Source organism: Oncorhynchus nerka, linkage group LG4 (assembly GCF_034236695.1).
Source record: "Oncorhynchus nerka isolate Pitt River linkage group LG4, Oner_Uvic_2.0, whole genome shotgun sequence".
NCBI classification, from domain to species: domain Eukaryota; kingdom Metazoa; phylum Chordata; class Actinopteri; order Salmoniformes; family Salmonidae; genus Oncorhynchus; species Oncorhynchus nerka.
Window position 1 is genome coordinate 70809233 of NC_088399.1, and position 14330 is coordinate 70823562.

Below are 14330 nucleotides of genomic sequence, written 5' to 3' on the forward strand. Positions count from 1 at the left end.
AAATAGAAAACACATTTTTCAAAACATACCATTTTCAGAAAGAAGTACATTTTTAATCTAAAAAAAATTTCATATTTTTCCGTCATTGTCTTTTGATGAACGAAAACATGTTCTATCATAGTAGCTCAAAGTTGATCAGAAATTACTACTCTGCTTTGCTCTTTGGAATTTTGTCTTTTGTTCTTCCTCCTCCTTGTACCCCTATTTTTACAGTACTGTACCCTGCATCTCACAAACTTGTCCTTTGTCTCTGTGATACTGTAATTCTTATTCTTTGTTGATATGAACCTGCAACCAGTCAAAATCTATTGAGCAGTCAGTACTGTTAATAAATGGAAAGCACAATGTTCAGGGCCATACAATTTGTCCATTGTACAGTATACAGCCTACAATGCACTGTACTACAGTATCCATTCTCAGACTTTCTCCTTCCCACCTTCAACAACCTGTTTGCTCTCTGAACTGGCTTATATTGGTTGTGTCGCAGCATTTGAAACAGGTTAAATCAATTTTGAGTGGTTGTGTTCAATCAATGACATATATTCTCTATTTGTATTTGATTGTTGCCACTTGTGTTTACCAGTATGGATGACATGTGCATTAGAGTGCAGAATGTGTTTTGAGAATGAGAATGTGTTTCGAGTTTTGCTGAAAAGTCTAAGTGAGATCTGCAAATTGTGTTTCACCATGTGAAATGGTTTAAGGTATTGACAAGACTGCATAATTAGCTAAATGAGTCCAGGCAACTGAGAACTTTGTTCAGCCAATGGGTTTTAGTGTTTTAGCAATTGAGAAAAAGTGTAACTTCTGCCCCACAGCCAAGAGAAGAGTAGTACTGGTCTGAAGGACTCTACCATGCATAGCCAGTATTGTGCTTCTTCACACGCTTCTGTATTTATTCATTGCACAAACACAGGGACAAGGACCAATGCTGGAAAAGGTACCCAATTGTCATACTTGAGTAAAAGTACAAATATATCTTAATAGAAAATAACTCAAGTAAAAGTCACCCAGTAAAATACTACTTGAGTTAAAGTCTAAAAGTATTTGGTTTTAAATATACGTGGGTATCAAAAATAAATGTAATTGCATGAATATACACTACCGGTCAAAAGTTTTAGAACACCTACTCATTCAAGGGTTTTTCTTTATTTCTACTGTTTTCTACACTGTAGAATTATAGTGAAGGCATCAACACTATGAAGTAACACATATGGAATCATGTAGTAACCAAACAAGTGTTGGAAAGAATCACAATTTGTTATATTTGAGATTCTTTATATAACCACCCTTTGCCTTGATGACAGCTTTGCACACTCATGGCATTCTCTCAAGCAGCTTCATGAGGTAGTCACCTGGAATGCATTTCAATTAACAGGTGTGCCTTGTTAATAGTTCATTTGTGGAATTTCTTTCCTTCTTAATGCGTTTGAGCCAATCAGCCGTGTTGTGACAAGGTAGGGTGGTATATAGAAGATAGCCCTATATGGCAAAAGACCAAGTCCATATTATGGCAAGAACAGCTCAAATATGCAAAGAGAAATGACAGTCCATCATTACTTTAAGACATGAAAGTCAGTCAATATGAAAAATTGTAAGTTTCTTCAAGTGCAGCCGCAAAACCATCAAGCGCTGTGATGAAACTGGCTCTCACGAGCACCTCCACAGGAATGGAAGACCCAGAGTTACCTCTGCTACAGAGGATAAGTTCATTCGAGTTACCAGCCTTAGAAATTGCAGCCCAAATAAATGCTTCACAGAGTTCAAGTAACAGACACATCTCAACATCAACTCTTCAGAGGAGACTGTGTGAATCAGGCCTTCATGGTCTATTTGCTGCAAAGAAACCACTACTAAAGGACACCAATAATAAGAAGAGACTTGCTTGGGCCAAGAAACACGAGCAATGGACATTAGACCGGTGGGAATTTGTCCTTTGGTTTCAACTGCCATGTCCTCGTGAGACGTGGTGAGGGTGAACGGATGATCTCCACATGTGTATTTCCCACCGTAAAGCATGGAGGAAGAGGTGTTATGGTGTGGGGGTGCTTTACTGGTGACACTGTCAGTGATTTATTTACAATTCAAAACACACTTAACTAGCATGGCTACCACAGCATTCTGCAGCGATACGCCAACCCATCTGGTTTGGGCTTATGTGGGACTATAATTAGTTTTTCAACAGGCCAATGACCCAACACACCTCCAGGCTGTGTAAGGGCTATTTTACCAAGAAGGAGAGTGATGGAGTGCTGCATCAGATGACCTGGCCTCCACAATCCCCCGACCTCAACCAAATTGAGATGGTTTGGGATGATTCGGACCGCAGAGTGAAGGAAAAGCAGCCAATAAGTGCTCAGTATATGCGGGAAGTCCTTCAAGACTGTTGGAAAAGCATTCCAGGTGAAGCTGGTTGAGAGAATGCCAAGTGTGTGCAAAGCTGTCATCAAGGCAAAGTGTGGCTATTTGAAGAATCTCAAATATAAGATATATTTTGATTTGTTTAACACTTTTTTTGGTTACTACATGATTCCATGTGTGTTATTTCATAGTTGTGATGTCTTCACTATTATTCTACAATGTAGAAAGTAGTAAAAGTAAAGAATCATTTTATAGTGCTTATATTAAGTAAACCAGGCAGCACAATTGTCTTTCTTTTTTAAATTTACGGATAGCCAGGGGCACACGACAACACTCAGACATCATTTACAAATGAAGCATTTGTGTTTAATGAGTCCTTCAGATCAGAGGCAGTAAATGTGTGAATTAGACAATTTTCCTGTCCTGCTAAGCATTCAAAATGTAACGAGTACTTTTGGGTGTCAGGGAAAATGTATGGAGTACAAATTGCATTATTATCTTTAGGAATGTAGTGAAGTAAAAGTTGTCAAAAATATAAATAGTAAAGTAAAGTACAGATACCCCAAAAAACAACTTAAGTAGAACTTTAAAGTATTTTTACTTAAGTACTTTACACCACGGACAAGGAGGTATAGATCCTTTCACACACTGACAAACTAATACATATGTAGATGTGCAAGTAAATTCAGCAAAATAACAACTGTAGGCTGCTCACTTGTTCACACTGTTTATTAAAACTCACTCATGGACACATGAGACAAAGGGTGTATAGTCTATCTACCGGTAAGCCAGTGGAGAGGGGCTGAGAGGAGCTGTGTCACTGTGTTAATAACTACTTGGTCTGGGTGGCTGTGTTAATAACTACTTGGCCAGGGAGGTTTCGGAGGATGAGTAGCTAATCCACCAAAGAATAATAATAACGATCCTCAAATAGTACTTCCCGTACGGTGGCCAAGTCAGTCACAAGGAGTTGGATCATTGATTATGTTTTATTTCATTACACCTAGTCCTTTATTGATGGTAGCTCATTGAAAAGTGTAAACCATTGGATTTTGTTGAGAAAGATAAAAAAGCTCATCAGGAACAGGGGTCTTTGATTAGGATGTCAGTTTGACAGTTTCTTCTAAATAATATCCACAACAGTCTATTTGATTTTTTTGTTTCAAAAGTTTTGGGGAGGTTACCATTACCACAAGCATGATGGGAGGATATTGATGGGGTAGTGACCTAGGGCCTGATTTATAAAACAGACTTAGGGTCAATTCTGATCTTAAGTATGACTTACGCAGAAAACCACATAAGTAGTTATTTATAAAACCTTACTTTGACGTGGAAATGATCTTATCTCTACGCAAAGTCCCGATTTGAGTGATCACTTACTCGCAAAGTCCCGACGTAAGTGATTGTCCTGCTGGTTGTGTAGGGGTATTGCAGTTTGGGACGCATCTGAGTCCAAGCCTGTGGGGAGCTTTGCATCAGCTTTACGAACAATTTGTTAGGAATGATCAATTAAAGGTGTGAGGAGTTAATTGCTAGACGCAAAGTGTTTTGGATTAAAAACAGGGTGAGATGTTCTATAAATAGTGTGTGAAATTAGAAAGAAGTAACCATGGCTGTTCTTGTGTTATTGGAAGACATTGAAAACCGTGCTGAACATGTATACGTTAACAGGAAGAATTTCCATTCATTGAATGTTCAGATCATCTGCGGTGCCCGAATGCAACTTTGCTCCAAGTGGCCAGGGTCTACGCATGACTCATTCATTCTGCGCCACAGCAGAGTAGGCCTGCGTCTAGAAGCTGGTAAGAGTGGCGATGGTTGGCTTCTCAGAGTTTTTTTTCACTGTATAATAGCATATTAACCGTGCAAAAATAATGTAACAACGGTTTTACCCTATTAGGTGACCGGGGCTATCCACTGAAAACATGGCTTCTCACTCCCTCTGCAGAACTCCGAACAACAGAGGAAATGTGCTAAGATTTGGCTCATGGCAGAACAAGTTCGGTTGTGGAGCGCACCATCGGACTGCTGAAGGAACCTGACGCATCAGGTGGAAAACGCCTCTACAAGACAGAGAAGGTAACTTCATTTAATAAAAATACAAAACTTAAATTGAGTTTTAAAATTGTCAACTTAAAGCAACATATACCAACATTTTATATTTAGTATTTTATTGAAATTGCACACCCAAAGGTGCTGGCCAAATAGCTGACAGCAGTTTTTAATTTGGCCCTACAGTTACTGAGATGTCCCCTTGAAGCTTGTTAATTTTGTAACAATGCTGTTGTAAAATAATGGAATCAGCTGATTGATTTAGTTTCAACTAGCATTGCAACTAAATGTGAACAGATTAAGGGGACATCTCAGTAACTGTAGTGCCCATTAGTAGTGCAAGTTTGTTTGACTAACATTAGGGTGTGCAATTTCAAACCTAAATATAAAATTTTGGCCTGTTTTAAGAATTCATTCATTTCCAACACAATCAAAGGTAACACACATAATACTGGCATGCGGTGTGCTCCACAACATAGCACTGAGGCTTGGTATTGAAATGGATGCAGAGATTAGACTGGACCCCCAAGAGCCTCCTAACCCACCACCAAATGGAGCACCTGCCCCGGCTGATGCAGTGAGGAGGAGGCGGCAGCTCATGCAGAGATTGGTGGTAAGAAACAGAATGCCAGACAATATACAAAGGTTTTTTATTCACATATTCTTCCGAGTTCAGTCACAATCTGCCCACCCAATGTGTTCAACTCGTTCTGGGTTTGCAGGACTGAGGCGGTCAACATGTGGATGCAGACGTGGATGGACCCTCGATACCTGTGGCCAAACCTTGCCCCTCACTCCTGGCACCTGCTGATTTGGGAACCCTCCCTGGGTGGAGGGGGCACACTCACCCAGAGCACGGGATGCAACAAAGCTTCCCTTGGTGGAGGAGGCACACTCACCCAGAGCACGGGCTGCAACAAAGCTTCCCTTGGTGGAGGGGGCACACTCACCCAGAGCATGGGCTGCAACAAAGCTTCCCTTGGTGGAGGAGGCACACTCACCCAGAGCACGGGCTGCAACAAAGCTTCCCTTGGTGGAGGGGGCATACCCACCCAGAGCACGGGCTGCAACAAAGCTTCCCTTGGTGGAGGGGGCACACTCACCCAGAGCACGGGCTGCAACTCAGCTTCCCTTGGTGGAGGGGGCATACCCACCCAGAGCACGGGCTGCAACTCAGCTTTCCTCGTTTCTATGTGGATGAAGTACATCAGTGCACGTCTTGTATATTAAGTTACTGACAACAAAGTTTCACATTCTCTTAATTACTTACCGTGATCCGGTGATGAAGTCCTGGGGGTTTCGCGCTGACTTCACCGTTTCCAATGTTACTGCTAAACAATGTAAAAGTTTGGATTAAACCACATGAAAAATATCGCAAAATAGAAGAAACTCGCCTTTTTTAAACATTCACTGTCGCCGTTGGAGCGTGTGCCAGTGTATGTGCTTTTCCCAATGATTGCGCTTTCCCCAATGATTGCGCTGATCAGAACTCCATGATCAGAATACAAAAGCTGCATGAACTGTCAAGTCTAGACATGGCCTGTCTGTGTACTAAACATGTGAGGAGCAAGGGGATTTTCAGGTGAACAAAAGGAGTGATCGTTGATAATATCAATGAAAAATCTATCCGGTTTATTACAAGTTTCGAAAGAGAAACATCTCCAGAACAAAAGCAGAGAGAATGTCTAATGGACCTCTGAAAAGGTCGTTCTATATTAATCACACAGCACCGAATGTTCTGTAAACACCAGCCTGAGAGGTTTGTAGGAAGTCACAACCTCCGCTGCTACAGAATCAGTGTCACAGATACATTAAGGTCCTTCAACCAATTTGGTGGCTTTTGAGATGTGTAACTTTGAGTTTTGTTGTTGATTTTACCTGCACTTGTACAACAACAACAAAAAGTTTCCCCATTTTGAGGTGAAAAAAAAATATTATAAAGTAACAGGGTTGACCTTAACAGGGTTGACCTTAACAGGGTTGACCGTAGAAGGGGTTGAGCGTAACAGGATTGATGATTTAATCTTAAATCAGGAGCTTGTGGGCAACAGGGATGGCAATTGAATGCAGGCGTAGTGTATTTTGGCGTTTCTAGCCTGTCTATGGAGTTTTCCTCCACGAAACACCAGAAAAGAGTAGAACCAGCCCGCCCACCTGCTTTCACACTACGATTTCACTTTTAGATTTTCAATGTTTCTTAAATGAGGGGCATACAGAATATAAATGAATCACTAATCACATGAAATAAATAATAATGAGATATAATTAGGACTTTACAATGATGGGGAACATTTGGGGTTAAGTGGGTTGACTTCTTCCTAGAAGTCAGAGGGTGGGCACTTTAGCAAGTCTTTATTCATATATAAATCTGATTTATTGAATGATCCGTGTGGTCTATATTAATTGGCAGTTCATATGTAAACATTCAGGAGACTCTCTGACTCTTACACACACACACACACTGGGGCCTGGGGGATGGAATAGTATGGGGTTTAAATGGTACTTGGCTGTGGTCCTGAGAGGACAAGCTGACACAGTTGTGACATAGTAGTGAAAGGCACAGATTAACGGTGACCATTATAGGACAGATATCATGATGTCCCTGCCGCCCAGCAGTGACGTCATACCAGACAGTCTCTGCTCTGTGAATAAGTAAGGAGATGAAGAGACTAGCCAGTGACTCCCTGCTATCTGAGAAAGGGGTAAGGAGATGAAGACACTAGCCAGTCACTCCCTACTATCTGAGAAAGGGGTAAGGAGATGAAGAGACTAGCCAGTCACTCCCTACTATCTGAGAAAGGGGTAAGGAGATGAAGAGACTAGCCAGTCACTCCCTACTATCTGAGGAAGGGGTAAGGAGATGAAGACACTAGCCAGTCACTCCCTACTATCTGATGGGGGGGGTAAGGAGATGAAGACACTAGCCAGTCACTCCCTGCTATCTGAGGAAGGGGTAAGGAGATGAAGACACTAGCCAGTCACTCCCTGCTATCTGAGGAAGGGGTAAGGAGATGAAAACACTAGCCAGTCACTCCCTACTATCTGAGGAAGGGGATAAGGAGACGAAGACACTAGCCAGTCACTCCCTGCTATCTGATGGGGGGGAGGTAAGGAGATGAAGAGACTAGCCAGTCACTCCCTACTATCTGAGAAAGGGGTAAGGAGATGAAGAGACTAGCCAGTCACTCCCTACTATCTGAGGAAGGGGTAAGGAGATGAAGACACTAGCCAGTCACTCCCTGCTATCTGATGGGAGGGTAAAGAGATGAAGACACTAGCCAGTCACTCCCTGCTATCTGATGGGGGGGAAAGAGATGAAGACACTAGCCAGTCACTCCCTGCTATCTGAGGAAGGGGTAAGGAGATGAAGACACTAGCCAGTCACTCCCTGCTATCTGATGGGGGGGGGGGGGGGATAAAGAGATGAAGACACTAGCCAGTCACTCCCTGCTATCTGAGGAAGGGGTAAGGAGATGAAGACACTAGCCAGTCACTCCCTGCTATCCGAAGGGGGGTAAGGAGATGAAGACACTAGCCAGTCACTCCCTACTATCTGATGGGGGGTAAGGAGGTGAAGACACTAGCCAGTCACTCCCTACTATCTGATGGGGGGTAAGGAGATGAAGACACTAGCCAGTCACTCCCTGCTATCTGAGAAAGGGTAATAGGCTAGTACAGACACAGCATCACTGCAGACTCCTGCTGAGCCCCCTACCGTATATCTTAATTGTACAGTAATCTTATACAGGTAGACATGGGGGTTTGGGTTCGAAGACATCATACACATGTACTGTAGACCAGGATGATCAGCTCACGTCCACGAGGACCAAAGTATCAAACGGCATTTGGGTTCTCCGTACCCAGTTGTCATTTCAGCTGTTTGTGATGCCCTGCTGCCTGTCCTACTGGTTAGCCCAACAATAGTCTCAGCATGTGGTCTGCGGGCATTGTGCGTTTCCTGGTGTAGCTGTTTGATTTCATGTTTGTCTGTTAAGAGACGCGGTCAATGTCTGCTCTGCTATGAAAAACGGGTCTCAAGGTACAGTAAGAGAAAGATACAATCATATTTGAACCTCCTGTTTTACCAAGTAGGTGGTAAAGGTGCTGTTTCAGTGTTATCTTATCTTCTCTGTGTGTCTCTCCCGCGGTCACTCTGTGTGTGTGTGTGTGTGTGTGTGTGTGTGTGTGTGTGTGTGTGCGTGCCTACATGTCTGTGCTTGTGCATGCGTTCATGTGCGTCTCACATTTTCACCTCTCTATTCCATTTCTTTGAAACGTTTCTGCTAGTGGAGTACGAAGTTAGTAGATGAATCTCGGAAATACGTATGTGCAGAGGTGAAAGATGAGAACAAGATCAATTAGGTCTAGGATCACGTTCATGACCTGGCCTGCGTCCCAAATGACACCCTATTCCCTATAGACCCTGGTCAAAAGTAGAGAATAGGGTGCCATTTGGAACACATTCTCTGTCCCTCCAGGTGGTCTCTCTGAGAGATAACAGAATCACATCGGTATGTTCTGGGATCTTCCTATCATCAGGATGCTATGGTCGTTGCGCTTTATAAGTCCTCAGGATCTGACAGTTACAAAAGTCCCCAGCTGGAGTGTTTGGGTTATAATACCTCTGCGGTGTAGATACTGTAGCAGACTGTGTGTCCTGCACAGTCTAGCCATCATATCAGTGTTCCACAACACTTAGAGCAAAACAACTCAGATATGCTGTTACTCTCTGTTTATCATATGTGCATAGTGACTATAACTATACATTCATGTACATACTACCTCAACTGACCCGACCAACCAGTGCTCCCGCACATTGGCTACCCGGGCGATCTGCATTGTGTGCCGCCACCCGCCACACCCTCTTTTACGCTACTGCTACTCTCTGTTCATCATATATGCATAGTCACTTTAACTATACATTCATGTACATACTACCTGACCTGACCAACCAATACTCCCGCACATTGGCTAACCGGGCTATCTGCAATGTGTCCCACTGACAACCCGCCAACCCCTCTTTTACGCTACTGCTACTCTCTGTTCATCATATATGCATGGTCACTAAAAACCATATCTACATGTACATACTACCTCAATCAGCCCGACTAACCGGTGTCTGTATGTAGCCTCCCTACTTTTATAGCCTCGCTACAGTATATAGCCTGTCTTTCTACTGTTGTTTTATTTCTTTACTTACCCATTGTTCACCTAATACCTTTTTTGCACTATTGGTTAGAGCCTGTAAGAAAGCATTTCACTGTAAGGTCTACCTGTTGTCTTCGCTGCACGTGACAGATAAACTTTGATTTGATTTGATGTCTACATAAGAGCTTGAACTGGATGTGGAACCAGATGTGGGTCAAATACAAACAGTATGTCAAAACATACTATGTGCTCCTGATTTAGCGTGGAGTTCGTATTTTGGTAACACTTAGTTTGGATAGTGCATCTGTAGATGCTCTACAACTATCACTAACACTTCGTTTGGATAGTCCATCTGTAGATGCTCTACAACTATCACTAACACTTAGTTTGGATAGTCCATCTGTAGATGCTCTACAAACTATCACTAACACTTAGTTTGGATAGTCCATCTGTAGATGCTCTACAACTATTAAGAACACTTAGTTTGGATAGTCCATCTGTAGATGCTCTACAACTATCACTAACACTTAGTTTGGATAGTCCATCTGTAGATGCTCTACAAACTATCACTAACACTTAGTTTGGATAGTCCATCTGTAGATGCTCTACAACTATCACTAACACCTAGTTTGGATAGTCCATCTGTAGATTCTCTACAAACTATCACTAACACTTAGTTTGGATAGTCCATCTGTAGATGCTCTACAAACTATCACTAATTCTAACCGTAACCGTAGAAAACAGTTGCTTATCAACAGATAGTTTGTTGATAGTATGACAATCTGTAGAGCATCTACAGATGGACTTTCCTGACTGTCAAATAAAGTGTGACCTGTACTTTTGGGACATATATATATATATGACCCAGGTACAGGGCCTTCAGAAAGTATTCATACCTCTTGATTTATTCCACATTTTGTCGTGTTACAGCCTGAATTCAACATTTCTCACCAATCGACAGACGACACCCCATAATGATAAAGTGAAAACATGTTTTTAGAATTTCTTTCAAATTTATTGAAAATGAAATACAGAAATATCTCATTTACATAAGCATTCACACCCCTGAGTCAATACTTTGTAGAAGCGCCTTTGGCAGTGATTACAACTGTGAGTGTTTTTGGGTAAGTCTCTAAGAGCTTTGCACACCTGGATTTTGCAATATTTTCCCATTATTCTTTTTAAAATTATTCTAGCTCTGTCAAGTAGATTGTCATTGCTAGACATCCATTTTCAAGTTTTGCCATAGAGTTTCAAGACTATTTAAAACCTCTACAGGATCAGTGGGCCCCCCGCGGGACGGTTAAGCTAACGTAGGCTAATGTGATTAGTATGAGGTTGTAAGTAACAAGAACATTTCCCAGGACATAGACATATCTGATATTGGCAGAAAGCTTAAATTCTTGTTAATCTAACTGCACTGTCCAATTTACAGTAGCTATCACAGTGAAAGAATATCACGCTATTGTTTGAGGAGAGTGCACAGTTATGACCTTGAAAATCTATTAATAAACCAATTAGGCACATTTCGGCAGTCTTAATACAAAATGTTGAACAGAAATGCAATGATGCAATGGTTCATTGGATCAGTCTAAAACTTTACACATACAATGCTGCCGTCCAGTGGCCAAAGTCTAAATTGTGCCTGGGCTGGAATAATACATTATGGCCTTTCTCCTGCATTCCAAAGATGATGGTACAAAACAAAGCACATGTACAGTGCACTATATAGGAAATAGGGTTTCATTTGGGATGCAACCGGAGATTGTGATTACTGGAGATTTCCTCTGTTTTCAAGCAGAGGCTGTTTTATGGTCGCGTTTTGGCATTTTACGAGCATGGAAAGTTCCTTCTTAATTAGGGGTGCGATTGGGGAAAGTCTCTGGGAAACTGGGAAAACTGCTAGCTGGTCCACATTCTGTTCAGAATCTGATGGCGTTCCGACTTCAGCCACAGGAGGGGAAAAATCTGAGGTTTTCCTGGGAACCACTGATGCATATCACGGCTGTATAAACTAGACTGGTTTATTGGAGGGTGGAATGGTTTGTTCTCGTTCTGTGTGTGTGTTTGTGTGTGTATCTATGTGTGTGTAGACGGAGTTCCAGTTCAAAATGAGAGGAATTTTAGGAGATGACCTCAGATTAAGAAATGGCTAGACTAGCCAAACATGGCTGCCACTGTGGTTGTCTGTTCTACAGCCCTTAAGGGCCCTTAGGGAAGCGTTTTAATAAAGGCTTGATGTATGCCATCTAACACACATTCTGTCTCTTTCTCTGTAACACGGATACAGACAGAAATACAGACATTTATAGAGGGTTAGAATGGCTCCAACAGTGAGTATATTAGCCATGTCTTTTGCCTCCTGTCCAAAGTCCAGTGAGTGTCAATGGAAACTCTCTGGCCACAAATGTTGCTTACCCAGCCATCCACTCTCATTATGAGAATCCTTGGTTACGGAATGAACACAGGGTGGCTGGGAAGAATACAGCCAGGCAGAGGATGTTGCTGGGTAATCGTGACCCTATTGAAGAAGGGTGCTTGAGTGGAGAGTAGGAGAGGTGGAGGGTGGACGGGTGGAGAGTAGGAGAGGTGGAGGGTGGACGGGTGGAGAGTAGGAGAGGTGGAGGGGTGGAGAGGACAAGAGGAGAGTAGCGGAACAAACAGCTATGAGGGGTCATAAAGTGACCCTGTGTGTCCAGACTGTCCAGAGCTTCCATCAGGAGATGAAACATTTCTCCATTCATTTCTGTGTGATTCTCTCTTCTCTCTCTCTCTCCTCTCTCTCTCTACTCTCTCTACTCTCTTTTTCTCTCTTTCTTCCTCTCTCCATTCCTCTCAGGGTTTGTGCGTGTGTGCATATTTCCGTGCCTGTGTGTGGGTGTCTTGATGAGGACGGGGTTAGGTCTTGACATCCCATGGCCCCTGGGGCCCTCAATGATGAATGGATATGAATGGTAAACAGTCAGAGAAGAGCCTGAGTCGCAGATCAGTGCAGGGATAGGATAGCACTACGGAGAAGGAGGACAGGGAGAGGACTGTTCCTCTCCCACCAGGTTCACTATTACCCTGCAGATGGTAGACTGGGGCTGGGACAGGAGCTAGTGGAATTTGCCACTGTGGTGGTGTAGGCCTTGTCTGGGGCTTTTCCCAGCCAACTGTCAAGTCTACTTATTAAGTCTGTCCTTTTTGATTTTTGAGATCTTTCTCACATTAAGGCATCATCCATTTTACATTAAAGTAGAGGCTCATTCGAAAAAGTTTAAAATATCTAAATTAGCGTCAGGTGGGTTCTTCTACAGTCTGGCTTCCTAGAAGATTGATTTTTTTTTAGTATGAAGCAGGGTCAGGGTTGGTCTGTGGGTCAGGGTTAGGCTGCTGAGCGATGGTCTTGGCTTGACAGGGTCACACCTATCTATGTGACATACAGGCCAGTGTGAGTTAAACACTGAAATACTCTACTACACACTACTACTGTTATGCACTTGAGTTAGGACCCAAAAGCGGTTTAACAAAAACAGAGTCCTTTTAATGAAAACACAGGGAAGACATAGATCCTCTTCAGATGTATATAATGGCAAAATAGACAACCCGCAGAGAGGGCGACAAATGAAACAAAAAGTCCTTCTGATAATTACAAAAGAGCCCCCTTCTTAGCAGCAGAGGAGAATAGCTGGGTTAGCGGCGACAGGCTGCAGGTCTCTCTGGGTAGGCGCGGGTCGTAGAGGAACAGTGGTACCTGATCTCACGTAGCATCAGATGAACTGGACACAGTACCAACGATAAGACAGTTAGCTGAGTACAGGATGCACTTGCCAGGCAGATTCCGACAGGACGGGACAAGGGTGAAGCAAACGAGACGATAGTTTGGTTCTGGCATGAGAAACTCAAACGAGAATCTGACAAAGAAAGAAGCAGGAACAGAGAGAGAAATAGAGACCTAATCAGAGGGAAAAAGGGAACAGGTGGGAAAAGGGTGAACGAGGTAGTTAGAGGAGATGAGGAACAGCTGGAGGAGGAGAGAAAGAGAAGGTAACCTAATACGACCAGCAGAGGGAGACAGAGTGAAGAGAAAGAACAGGAACAAGACATAATATGACAATACATGACAACTACACAGATCTGCTGTGACCCTACACTAACCTGGTCAAATATCCACATTCCTCAGAATAATTGCCCAATACAATGCTTCATTCTAAGTTGTATGCTTGTATGGCCATTACAACCTAACTTACAACCTGAACGTTAGGACGTAGTCCTTAGGCTAATTGGACATGAGATTCAACTTAGCTACACCCCCCCACCTCCTCCACTTCCACTCCCTATGGTTGGAAAGGGCCTTGGTGAGGATTTTACAGCAGATGGAATTTACCTTTGAACACAGTTGAGACACAGTGGGGCTTATTTAGCAAATGTTCTGGGGGTGTTTCGCACATCTAAAACCGTTACCACAAGCTAACAATTATCAACCGTGCCCAATAAATATTTTGCTAACTTGAAATTCTATATGCAATAACTACAGTATCTTAGTGAATGAACTCCAGTAGGCTGATAAATCACTGTCATCAGCGAGAGAAAGCATGAAGAAACCCAAAGACACTGTATGGAAGACTTGATGGATGAGCTTCAGAATACGGGCTTGGATGGCGGTACTGTTGGTATTCTGGCTGAGGGTGACAGTTTCCAGTGCCTGTGAAGCAGCAGAGAGACAGGGGTTAGCTTTGTGTCTCCTGCCCAGCGGTGTTGGTGCCAGGGGTTAGCTGGTCAGCGGT

The 14330-nt window shown here is 42.9% G+C and overlaps 1 long non-coding RNA gene across 2 annotated transcripts; it reads left to right on the top strand.

The window, feature by feature from the left end:
• The first annotated feature begins 2578 nt into the window (after positions 1-2578).
• Positions 2579-6742, top strand: LOC115129034 (uncharacterized). 2 transcript variants are annotated; one of them, XR_003863591.2, is made up of 4 exons: positions 2579-4163; positions 4262-4440; positions 4850-5026; positions 5136-6742. It is a non-coding gene; the product is annotated as an uncharacterized LOC115129034 (long non-coding RNA). The 2 variants fall into 2 exon arrangements; XR_003863592.2 differs by having other exon boundaries at positions 4310-4440.
• Positions 6743-14330: the final 7588 nt, after the last annotated feature.